This window comes from Ambystoma mexicanum, chromosome 3p (genome assembly GCF_040938575.1).
Source record: "Ambystoma mexicanum isolate Mex_15411 chromosome 3p, UKY_AmexF1_1, whole genome shotgun sequence".
NCBI classification, from domain to species: Eukaryota; Metazoa; Chordata; class Amphibia; order Caudata; family Ambystomatidae; genus Ambystoma; species Ambystoma mexicanum.
In genome coordinates, this window is record NC_090925.1 from 113,036,786 (window position 1) to 113,048,741 (window position 11,956).

Genomic DNA, 11,956 nt, shown 5'->3' on the forward strand with positions numbered 1-11,956 from the left:
GTAGGCCAGGCCAAGTAGCTGCCTCAATGATCCTTTCATTGACAAGAAAAGAAACTTGGTGTAAAGGAAACCCACGTGTGGCCATGCCGGGGATCCTTTACTCTAAAAAGGAGGGGGGCGGGGGGGCGGTTGAATGGTGCTCGACTCCACGCTATCACCATCGGGCCCAGGTATTTATGGTGGTGATCCTCTGACAGGCAGGAGTGTGCCTGAGATCAACGCCCCTCTCCTCCTCTCCCCCAGCATGCCTCCTATCACCACTGCAGCCCTGTGTTCAGTCAGTAGAGGCGCTCCACCAACCGGGAGCACTCAACTTTACAGCGGCTCCCGGGCTGCGTACGGAAAAACAAAGGACTCCCCGGCTCACAGCTGGCAGACCCGGGTTGAGGTGATTTGTGGGGCCCCACTGCTGCAATCAATGCTGGGCTGTATCTGGCATACTCAGCTCAGCCAAAAACTTTAAAAAGGGACTGTTGGGCCACATCTGAGATAGGCAACCCAGCCAAAGAGGACTCTGGGGCATCCACACCCATGTGTTGCTGCTGATCTGCCTCCCAAGTACCAACTAAAAGAAAATGACATCAAGAACAGCAGCAAGGACCTTGAAGTAAGGCATTTATAGTTGTTTACAGTGCACTGTATAGATATTAGTATATTTTAAGGACTTTTTATATTTTTAAAGAGCTGTTATTAGATATTTTAAATGGACTATATTTTTTAAAGGTTTTTTAAGTTATGCAGCTGCTTAGGTTTATATGCTAAATAATGTCTTGCGATACCCCCTTTTTGTCTAAAAATTATAAAAACCCTGCTTGTGTACCGGAAGAAGGTATAAGGATTCAGAATAACTAAAGAGTTTGCACACCAGCATGTTATCTGCATTTGCGTGCCATTTATAACCTAGTGTTTTCTTTTCTAGGACTTTTTGGGTAATACATCCTGTCCTAACCTTTATCTTCCATCCCTTTTCAACTTCAGATAGAGGCCCACCAATGTGGTCTGGAGCTCAGGTAAGCGGGGTAGGAGACAGATAACAGGTGTTTCAGATACCTCCCCTCTCGAGCTCTTCACTCCTCTACCTCTAACCCCCTCTGGGTCAATCGTTTTTCAAAGAAACGAGCTGGGAGTAGATCTCTGTCTTCAGCTGGGGCCTCCCTCTGGAACAGCCTCCCTGACACTCTAAAACTTGAGAACCATCTCCGGTTCCGGAAGCACCTCAAGACCTTCCTCTTTGCTTCTGCCTTCTCTCCCGCTCTCCCCTGCTGACCTGCTCTCTTGGCACTGTGCACCTGGCCACCCTCTTTCCCCTGGGCCCAGGTACCTGCTCACCCTGCCGCCCTCCTGCATTGCCTCCTGGCCACCCCTTGCACTGGTGAACTGTATCTGTAACCATACAGCCCCCCCCTTTTCTCTTTTTCTGCACTTGTCAAACTCACCCAGTCTGCTGCCATAAATACAGCACTTGCCACTTGCTGGCTGCACTACCACTGTTCATTGCCTCCATTTTCTATTTATTATTTATTTATCTTCTCTGCACTTCCACTCTCCCCCTTCCATGCGCGTTTTCCCTTTTTCCTTTCCCGTGCACTTGCGCGTTCTCAATGTCACTGGGCCTAGTAAGATCGTTGTTTTTGTGTTTCCCCCCTGTTCCTCTCCCTTGCCTTGTCGCGCTCTGAAACACTTGTGTACGAGCGTGATACAAATAAAATCTATCTGGCAGAGATGGTGAAGGTGAAGTAGTGCGCATTCTCTTCAAGAGCAAATCTGGAATAACAAGCACTGAACTAATAATACAGCTGGCTTTGCAGATTTAGAGTGTAAGCATGTTTGCCCTGAAGAAGTTTAACAAAGATAAATCTGGCCATGTACAGCTACAAAACCAGGACTCTTGGTGCTGCCAATGCTAGTTTAAAATGGAAATTCCTATGATGGTCTTCTCATTTCCTGGCCCTGTCTACTTAGACCACATGCATCCCGAAAACGAGGTTTTTTATTTCTAAAAAGGAGACGCTTGTACACCCCCTTCTTCGGTCTTAGATCCACTGTTTGCCCATGGTTGACATTGTGAAGGCTTTTCAACATGGGGACGCATAACCTGTTGGTCTTTAGGTACCAACAGCTTTTGCCAGGGAACTCCACTATGCTTACCTGTTCATTAGCAGACTGGCTGAAAAAAATAGGTAGATGAAAAAACGTTGATAGATAAGGTTTTAGTACTGCAACTCCTGTGCATTTTGTTTTTGCATACCCTTTAAAATAGATGTTCTAACTCACTTAATTAATCTTTAAAACACCTTTATTCAAAGGAAATATATTATTTCAGGTCACAAAAATACACAATGAAAATGTGTATAAGTTTTATTTACCACAAATTGAATATTTAAAGTCCCACAATATATGTTGTGATAGCAAGGCTGCAGATGTACAATATAACAGACATTTTACATTTCTGTAGACTAATATGTGGACTGCATGAAACATTATGCCTTTGTAAAGCCAACAATTTACAGCCTGATTCATGGAATTACTTGCGTGAAAAACGCAGATTTGCGCACCTTTCTGCCCGAAAATCCTTGTTTGAAGTATGGGGATTTTCGGGCAGAAAGGCGCGCAAATCTGCGTTTTTCACGCAAATAATTCCATGAATCAGGCTATTAGTTTTTTTCATAATGAAATTGTTGTCTGTTCTGTCCGTTATTTGCTTGCTATCTCATCAGCTGGTCCGATAGCACAGCTAGTCGAGCGCTCGCTTCGTCATCTGTGCAGAGCCTGCTGACGCAGGTTCAAATCTCGGCACGGCCAAAGTCATCCTTCTGAGGGCGAAAAATGAGCACCACACACGTGGCTAATAATAAGCAGCGCTCAGATGACCGAGTTCGTAGCGCTATATAAATGCTAAATTATTATTATCAAATGCCATGTACTCTGGCAACCTGCCAGGTATTTCCCTCAAAAGCCATAATCACACAGGATCGGATGAGCATGTCTCTCACATGCCCAGGAACTCCCATCATATGAAATAAAATGCCATGTCCACAAATCGGATGCCAAGCATTGCCATCAAATGCCAGCTACTCCTATCACATGCAAGGTCTTGCCATAAAATGTCCAGATGCTCACATTTTATAACAGGTATCAACATGAAAAGGCAGGCACTCACACTGCACACCAGATAGTGCCATCAAATGCCCAAGGAAATATGGCATATTGCCATCGAATCGAAGGTTCTCGAATCATATCCCACAGCAGTCTTACACAAGGCCAACCTCCCCATTGGCCCACAAGAACAGTTGTGAAGCACACCTGCACAGATGAAGAATAGAAGCACGTGTGCACAAGGACATTATCAACTCAAATGTGTCGCACTTGGGCACAATGTTGATCACTGAATTCCTCTTTGCACACTAAAATGTCTAACATCGATACTCCTGTTTCTCCTAATCTACAGACCACCTTCCTACACACACTCATTTTCCGACAAATTAATGGACGTGGTAGCAAACCCTCGTGGCGGAGCACCAAGGTCTGGGCGTCCTGGTGCATTTCACTGTGTGGCGATCGAAAAAAGTGAATCACTGCAACCAAAACCTACTAATCAAATCTTGACCCACCTCAAGCAGCTGGTGAGGGGGAGGAGCCAGACAGAAACTGGGTCGAATATTTTTCAACAAACATTTCACAACAGGACACACCCCTCTCTTTTCTTGGAGTGACCATCTTGATATTCCGTTCACCTTAATAACGCCTACAGCCATTTTGCCCAAGCGTGCCACGTCCTCACTCACAGATATCATGGCATTTAACAAGATAAAGATGGACAACCTCCATTGAGCCCCCAAACCTCATCCAAAACACCATGGGACTGCCATGGCACCCAGGGACATTAGTTGATGGACTGAAACCCTTCATGACTGAGATTTGAGGTGGGGGCTGGGATGGTAGTGGCGGAGGGGGATCCCCTCATTTAAAGAAACTAATTGGAAGGAAAACTAAGTAATGCTGTTGAAGTGAATTACAATGTAGTAAATTACTTCGGCAGAATGAATAATGCATAGTGTAACCCACCATTACCAGCATCAGGAAAGAGAACGGAAAGATGCAGACAGCTGATGGAAAAAGGACTATGAGACACACAAACCTGATTACTATCAACTATTTTGGATATAAATGGCAGAGAAGGTAAGAGTGCAAAAAAAATACTACATAGAACACAATGTTTGCTCTAAACCCTAAGAAGGAAATGTTCATACTTATCAGAGAGAGCGCCTTAGGCTGCAACACCACAATGACTTAATACCAACTCTGTCACTCAATGTCTAGACACTTAGACAACAAATTACAGATGCAAAACCTACTCCACACAGGGACAGCATTTCTTTTATTAGTGATATTGGTTACAATAAAACCTTTCACTTATATAATGCAAAAATACATTCAAATCTCAATCTTACCATTTACAGTGTTGAATTAGCATTATTAAAAAAGATTTCAAATTACCTTAAAGCTGGGCACATAATCGCAAGAAAAGGAGTCACACAAGAAATAATTCAAATGCTATTGCATTGGAACAAGAACAAAGCAATCCTAAAAGGCGCCTGGGCAGATATCCATGACAGATCTTACAGTGACCAAAGTAAAAGACGGGAATAAAAATAAACCAATTGCAGAAGGCTTCAGAGAAACTCGCCATAGCAAATCTTACAGTTGCTAAAAGAAAAAGGACACTTGTTGACCCTCCATAATCTTATTCCAGAGATGAGCTCAAGATATATAATTAACATTCTAGAATAATTTAGGCAAGATATAATTGCCTTTTGTTAGCTAAAAAAGTACACTGTCATCAGGCGTCTAAGGGTTTCCACAATTGTAATCTTACAAAATGTACATGATGTAAGGATTCAAGCAATATTATTGTGAGCCCCTAAGACCGCCTTTATGGGCAGAAAATTAAATCTCGTGTTCTAAATCGCGCATCAGGAAACATTTCCAAATATAGTGGAACAACGTTCCTTGCTTTCTCTAATTCACTGATCTGAGAATTAAATTTGCATTTTTTAGTTCTCTTGCCCATAATAATACATGTTTTCCTCCACTTCATCCGGAAAGGCAACCAATGTTTCTACTGCTAACTGTGTATCCCCAAAGGTGGTCCACCAAAGCAACTCTATCAGTAGAATGTTCATTAGCAGAACTTGGGGCATCAAATAACAATGAATCAGGAGGATTTAGAATATTTATATATCAGGAAAGGTGTTTCCAGCCTACCATAGCCGACAGCGATGTCAGACCTAATTTGTATCCAACAACCACAGTTGGCACACAATTCGGCAAACTTAAAACCAGTATCCGAAAGGTACCTCGAGTTTATCCCAAAAAATTCCTTTGTAAAAGGCACCACCTTAGATTTGTAGAATTCTATGACTGGCGTTAAAGAAAAGCGCCCATATCGGATGTTAAAACGCTTAGCTTGGCTCGCTAACATTATACTTTTGATTCTGATTTGCATGTAATAAGCCATTTTCTTGTTTTTAGTAAAAATTGAGACAAACAAATGAAAGTCTGTTCAACTTCCAGCGCTAGGTTTGATAGAGTCCAAGTGAATGTATGCATCCTTCCTGGAGTAAATAAAAATCCTAGACTTCGTCTGATTAATGTTAAGGCCATTATTCATAACATAACCTTCAAGTGCATTCAACAAACATTGCAGGCCTACCAGAGTATTTGTATTTGTATTTTATTGTTTATATAGCACTTTAATCCAACACGCTTTACAGTTTAACAACACAGGAACATTAAACATGTAACATAGAAGCAATAACAGTATATATGAGACAAACCAGAAAAACAGCATGTGGAACAATTTGCATTTGAGGAGGAAGAAGAATGGAGGGGAGGGGACGGAAAAAAGGGAGAAAGCATAGGGAGTGGTGGGAGTTAGGAGGGAGGATGGACATCATGGGGAGACAAGGAAGATAGAGCGACTAGGAAGAGGGTATTGAAAGGAGAGAGAAAAGGTGTCAGGGAGGGGAGGGGAGGGGAGAAGGAGTGCTTTCAAGGAGGAACGGGAGGAGGAATAGGTGGAAGTGGAGCGGATAGTGAAAGGAAGGGAGTTCCAATGTAGGGGGGCAAGGAGCAGAAACGAGAGGAGGCGCACGGTGGTGGGCGGTGGAAAGTAAGAAGAGATCTGCAGAACGAAGGGAGCGAAAGGGGGTATAGAATGAGAGAAGAGAGGAGAGGTAAGGAGGGGCAAGGTCATGAAGAGATTTAAAGACAAGACAAAGGAAGTGAAATTTAAGTTGGGAATGGAAAGGAAGCCAGCCAAGGTTGGAAAGTGAGTTGCAGATGGAATCATGGGGAGAGAGAAGACAGAGGGTACGGATGGCAGAGTGGTAGAGGGATTTAAGGGGAGCAAGATGGGAGGCAGGGAGACCGAAAAAGAGAGAAGAACAGTAGAAAAGGCAAAAAAAAGTTAAGGGAGGGGATTAAGAGCTTGGTAGCATGGAAAGTGAGAGAGGAACGGACTTTACGGATATTGAAGAGGAGGTATCGAAAAGAGCAAGACATAAGGGAAATATTGTGAGTAAAGGACAGGGATGAGTCAAAGTAGATTCCTAGATTCCAGGCATGAGGGGAAATCGGAAGATTAGAAGGGGGAAAATGAATAGAGGGAGGGGGAGAGGGAGGAGGAATTGTGTTAGAAGGGAAGAATAAGACCTCAGTCTTGTCAGTATTAAGAGAGAGATAGTAAGAGGGCATCACATTTTTAATGGCAGTGAGACAGGAGGAGAGATTTAGATGTAGGTCAGGAGAGAAGGAAGAAAAGGAGAGGAAAAGCTGAGTATCATCAGCGTAGAAATGGTGAGAAATACCAAATGATGATGAGGAGCGAGAAGTGAAGTATAGAGAAAGAATAAGAAGGGTCCGAAGACCGAGCCTTGGGGAACACCGTAGTCCAGAGGGAAGGTGGAGGAGGTATGCCCGCCCCAAGAGACAGTGAATGAGCGGTGTGAAAGGTAAGAGCAGAGCCAGTTAAGGAGCCAAAGGAGGAAAGAGTATTGAGAAGTAAGGGGTAATCGACAGTATCGAAAGCAGCAGCGAGGTCGAGGAGGATGAGGATAAGAGGATTGCTTAGCATAGCGAGCGGTAAGGAGGGAGTTAAGGACACAAGTAAGAGCAGATTCAGTGGATTGTTTAGGGCGGAAGCCAGATTGAGAGGGAGGAAGGAGAGAGTGGTTAGAGATAAAGGTCGATAGTTGAGAATAGGCTAGGCGTTCAAGTAATTTAGAGAGAAAAGGTAGAAGTGAGATTGTGTAAAAGTTAGCTGTAAGAAGGGGATTAGCAGAAGGCTTCAAGGATAGGGATAATAGTGGCATGCTTGATGGCCGTAGGAAAGGTGGCCGTGGAGAGAAGTGTTGAAGAAGGAGGTTAAATAGGGAATAAGAGTATAATCCAAGCCTGGCTAATATCCGATATGAACAGATTAAAACGAAATGGGGCAGGAACACAACCTTGACTTAAACCCACATTCATGGATACTGGTTTAGGTAGGGCACCATGTGCATTCAGCCTACCTATGTGTCAGTATAAAGGTAACGCAGGATATTTAAGCGGGTGCTCGGGTAGCTCCAATCATACAGCTTTGCCCACAAAAGAGATCCATTAACACAGTCAAAAGCCATAGAAAGATCCATAAGAGCCACATAAATCGGTTGCTTATTTTGGCCATGTCCTCCTTTGAAACAATGATAAAAGCAATCCATATACAGAAGTTCCCAGATGTTTCCCAAATGGGTGATGCACATCGTAGAACCGTGCAAACAAACCCAGTCTTCTAGATTTTTCAAGTGTAATGCCGAGAAGATTTTGCTAGGCACATCTACCAAGGCTAGTGGGCGATAGTCTCTGGGTAGAGTTCTCGCCCATTTTTTTTATAAATCAGAACTATATAAGATGGTTTCCGCAAAGATGGAGTGGATCTGGTAAAGAGTACATTCATCGCATAACCCTTTCAGTATCTTCGACCAGATTTCGGGGTCATCCCTCTGAGTAATATTTGAGAGACCACCTGGACCAGGGGGGCGAGATGGTTTGCGTTTTTCAATTAAACTACAATTATCCTGGTCGAAAGCCAAAGCCCACTTAAAATCATTCAGGGAAGGCAGGGTATAGTTCATAGCTGGGGCAGCAAAAGCTTCCTATAATACTTTACCCATTCACCTTCAGGGATAGGATTTATCAATGAGAATGCTTGGGACTCACTTGCACTGTTTAAAAGCTTCAAAACAGTTGCTATAATGTTGGAAGCCAGGAAACGGAGGATTAACTCCTATTCCCTCTGGAGCATTTGCTGCTTATGCCGTTTCATCCAATTTTTAGATGTCTGCTTGAGCTTCTGGGTATCAATTTTTAATTGCTAGTCTGATTCATGTAAACAATTCTTAGGTTACACACACCTTAGCTCTCTTGTTTTTGCAAATCAAGCCATCGAACCATGTTTGTGGTGAGGGTAATCACATATCCTAGACTTAAAATTAGAATTAAAACTCTTAAAAACCACTGAAAACCTTCAGGAGTAAAAACATCTCCATAATCTTCTATCGACTAATTCAAAATCATAGCCTCGTGTCATGAATTGCAACCAATAAACAGTTAGAGTTTACATGTTAGTCTTTTTTTCTTAAAATTTGTTTCCAACTGTGGAGCACTACAAACTGAATTTAGTGGAACCGGCAGTTCAAATTCTATTCCACCACCTGAACGATCTACATTCCTCAACAATTCCTGCAGAAAAAAACATATACTCCAACACCAATTTTTTGCAGTCTCGTCCCCAAATAAATAGGGGGGGGGATATCTCCCTATACAACATCTAGTTCCTGTACACCCCAGGAATGCACAGGCTCAGACCAGGCATGCACATGAATGATATGATACTTTGATGATACTTTGATAACGTAGTGCCCAAATAAGAGAAAGATCCCTCTTCAGAAACAGTTCAGGTCACCAGCGATATAAATATTACCACAGCCACTTCCCGACATCCATTTATCAAGGACACCAGCTATTTGACTTTGGAATTGATCCATAGAAATGTCTATAGGATTCCAATATACATTGATAAATAGTGTTTGGCTCATAAATCGTAGGGTCCCATATAATTTACATTTTTAGCAGTGTGTTGACTTCACAATCTCCCAAAACAAAATGCCTATGACATTCCCAATGCCCATTAGGAGACCCCCAAAGGGCCTGCGCCTCAGATCTTTAAGCGCAGGACTTATCCTTATAGGATAGTCATCAAAAAAGGCACTTCCTCTTAACAGGTTTCCTGAAGCATAACAATGTGAAACTCATCCAATCTTAGAGAGTCACCTATTAAACAGATGTGCATGTCCACATGTGTCCCATGAGAGAACAAAAATGATTTAAATGCTACAGTGCTAGGAAGCAATTATTTATTTTTTATTTTTAAGAGGATTACCTGGCTGAAGAGCCGAAAGCTAGCTAGGACCAATCCTTCATTGCTGTTACGCTAGACTGTAAATTAGATTATTTAATGGACATCCTTATTTTCTCCCTGTGATCCAAGTTAAAATGAATCTCTAAAGGAACCTGTATTCTATAAGTCAGATATGTTTGGCTAGGAGACAGTCGACGATCTTGATACTTATCATGTAGGTCGTGTTGTTGAAGTTCAAATAGGTTATAACCCAAAGAGAGAAAGTATGGAACTGCCAATTGGAGGGTTTCCGAGACTACTCTAGATCTTCGATACAAACTATCATTGTCTTTTTCGTTCAAGAATTCAACTTTATCAATGTCACCATAACAAAGCGACCTTAGGGTAGTAATCAAGTCAAACAATAGGAGGTTAGAGCGATTCAAAGATTCAAAATTACTTCATCCTCCCCGACCACAACTCTTTAGAGGATGACCGATAGGTGGCCAGATTGCGGCCATTTAGGTGCATAGCTGGTAGTCAAATTTGAGCCTAAGAGTTGAGAATTTTGGACCATCGGCCTGGTTTCCGGGAGAGGACGTCAGTTTTGCCTGTTTCTCTTCCAAAGTTAAAAACACATTATTTACAACCATTGCAATATTATTAGTATCATTGTCCAAATTGTCCTCTTTCTTTTGTCCCTTCAGCCTTCATGCTAGGGGGAGCATTGGAATAGACCGACATGTCCATCAAAGATCTGAATCGTCTATGGTGTAGATGTCATTAATGGAGCTTGTATTGTCAGCTTCATTCAATTCCCGAGTCGGAGGTCACTCGAGCCAATTATCGGTATCTGAAGGTTTACTCTCCCCTGTGTCAGCTTCTTTTTGGTTTGCTTTGGTCACGGCTCTGAAAAGCTGGACCGGCTCTTCAGCAACTCCATCCACCTCGATGTTAGGCGCTTCTAGTCCCCTTATACCACGCAAGAACTTGTTGGAACCACTTCCCTTTGTTTTTTTCACACCCTTTTGGTTCTTTATTTCTTCTTGTGGATTTTGACCTTAGTTTTTTGTCTTCTCCTTTTCCTTTGGCAAAATATAGAATAATTGGCTGTGTCATCACTTCCATCAAAATTACCTGCTCTGGCTCAATTACAATAACTTCCTCCATTTGTTGTAAAAATGTTTTGAGTTCCGCTCTCCCCAGAAAAGGTGCTGGTGAGGGAGACTGAAACTCCTGTTCTGTCAAAATATGGTCCAGGAAAGGTACTGCAGACTCCATGTAGTATTTATGGAGAGACACCAGCATCTGTCTTACTGACCTGTTACCCCAACAGGCAGCCCTTTATAAAGCAAATCTTAGAATTTATGGACCGGAGCAAAGTTTTCTGCTCAGACTGGCTTTCCTTAATGTTCTCATACAGTTGTACTAATGAATTAAGCACCATGCTGAGTGCCACTAAAGAGGAAGGACCCAAGCAGGCGTGCTGAGTCGAGCAGTACATTAAATGTGATGAAAAGAGAGGAGCTGTAGAGGTATGTGAAAAGGAGGACTCATTTTGAGATTTAGATAGATCCAGCCCACCTATAGTCTCACCATCTATTTGATCAGTAGCGTTAGTAATGGTATCATGAGCCTTGCGCAAGGAGTTATCGGTCATAGAAAGAGTTCACGTTGTGACATTGTCCAAAGCACTTCATAAAACTTCATCTGGAATATCAGCCTTGGTGGATAAATCACTGCTAGCTGCCAGAAAAAGGTTATGTTTATCTTTGCTGGCCATTTCATCTCCTTCGCTCATAGCGGTTTCGTTAGATCTCCCCAACTTCTGTAATAGAGGAGTTCATAGGAGGCGAGAACCGTTTATCCCCTTTAGGAAAAAATGTGGTGATTTTATTGTCCATCTTCAAGTTGAGGTTAATCTTCTGAACATTGCTATTCAGCATTGAGGTTAAATTAGATCGGTATTGGAGGAACCAGCAGACTGAGGTCATATTGTGAGTCTGTTCTGTGCGCCCACCACTTGAAGATTGGGAGGGGGCCTCATAGAAGCGGAGCTTTTTGATTGTCCAAACATTCCAAATCCCCTAATGAGCCAGCAGTGATCCCAGTCTTGCTATGCAGCTGATACATCTTCAAGGGTGAATGGAGGTAGGCATTTATGGGTATTTACAGACCCACAGATTAGGGATTTGGGTGAGCAGCTAACACTAACTGTTGCCTGCTGGTTTGCCCAGAGTAGGTCAGCAGCACGCCGACACCAACCCCGGACCACCCTGAGCTGGATTAATAGGTCGACAGCCAGAAGAGCTCTGATAAGTAACACAGCAATACGCCCAAAGGGGATTCAGTTGCTCAACTCGGGTTAAGACCAACAGACGGCACCCTACTGCAGCTGCCTCACCTCAGCCTTGCAATGGACTGCAGCTAACTGTACTTTCAACACACTTATGTGACGATTTTATTCTTGCTAGCACTGTGTTAAACCACATTGCATTTCTAATTTAGCTTTGGTTT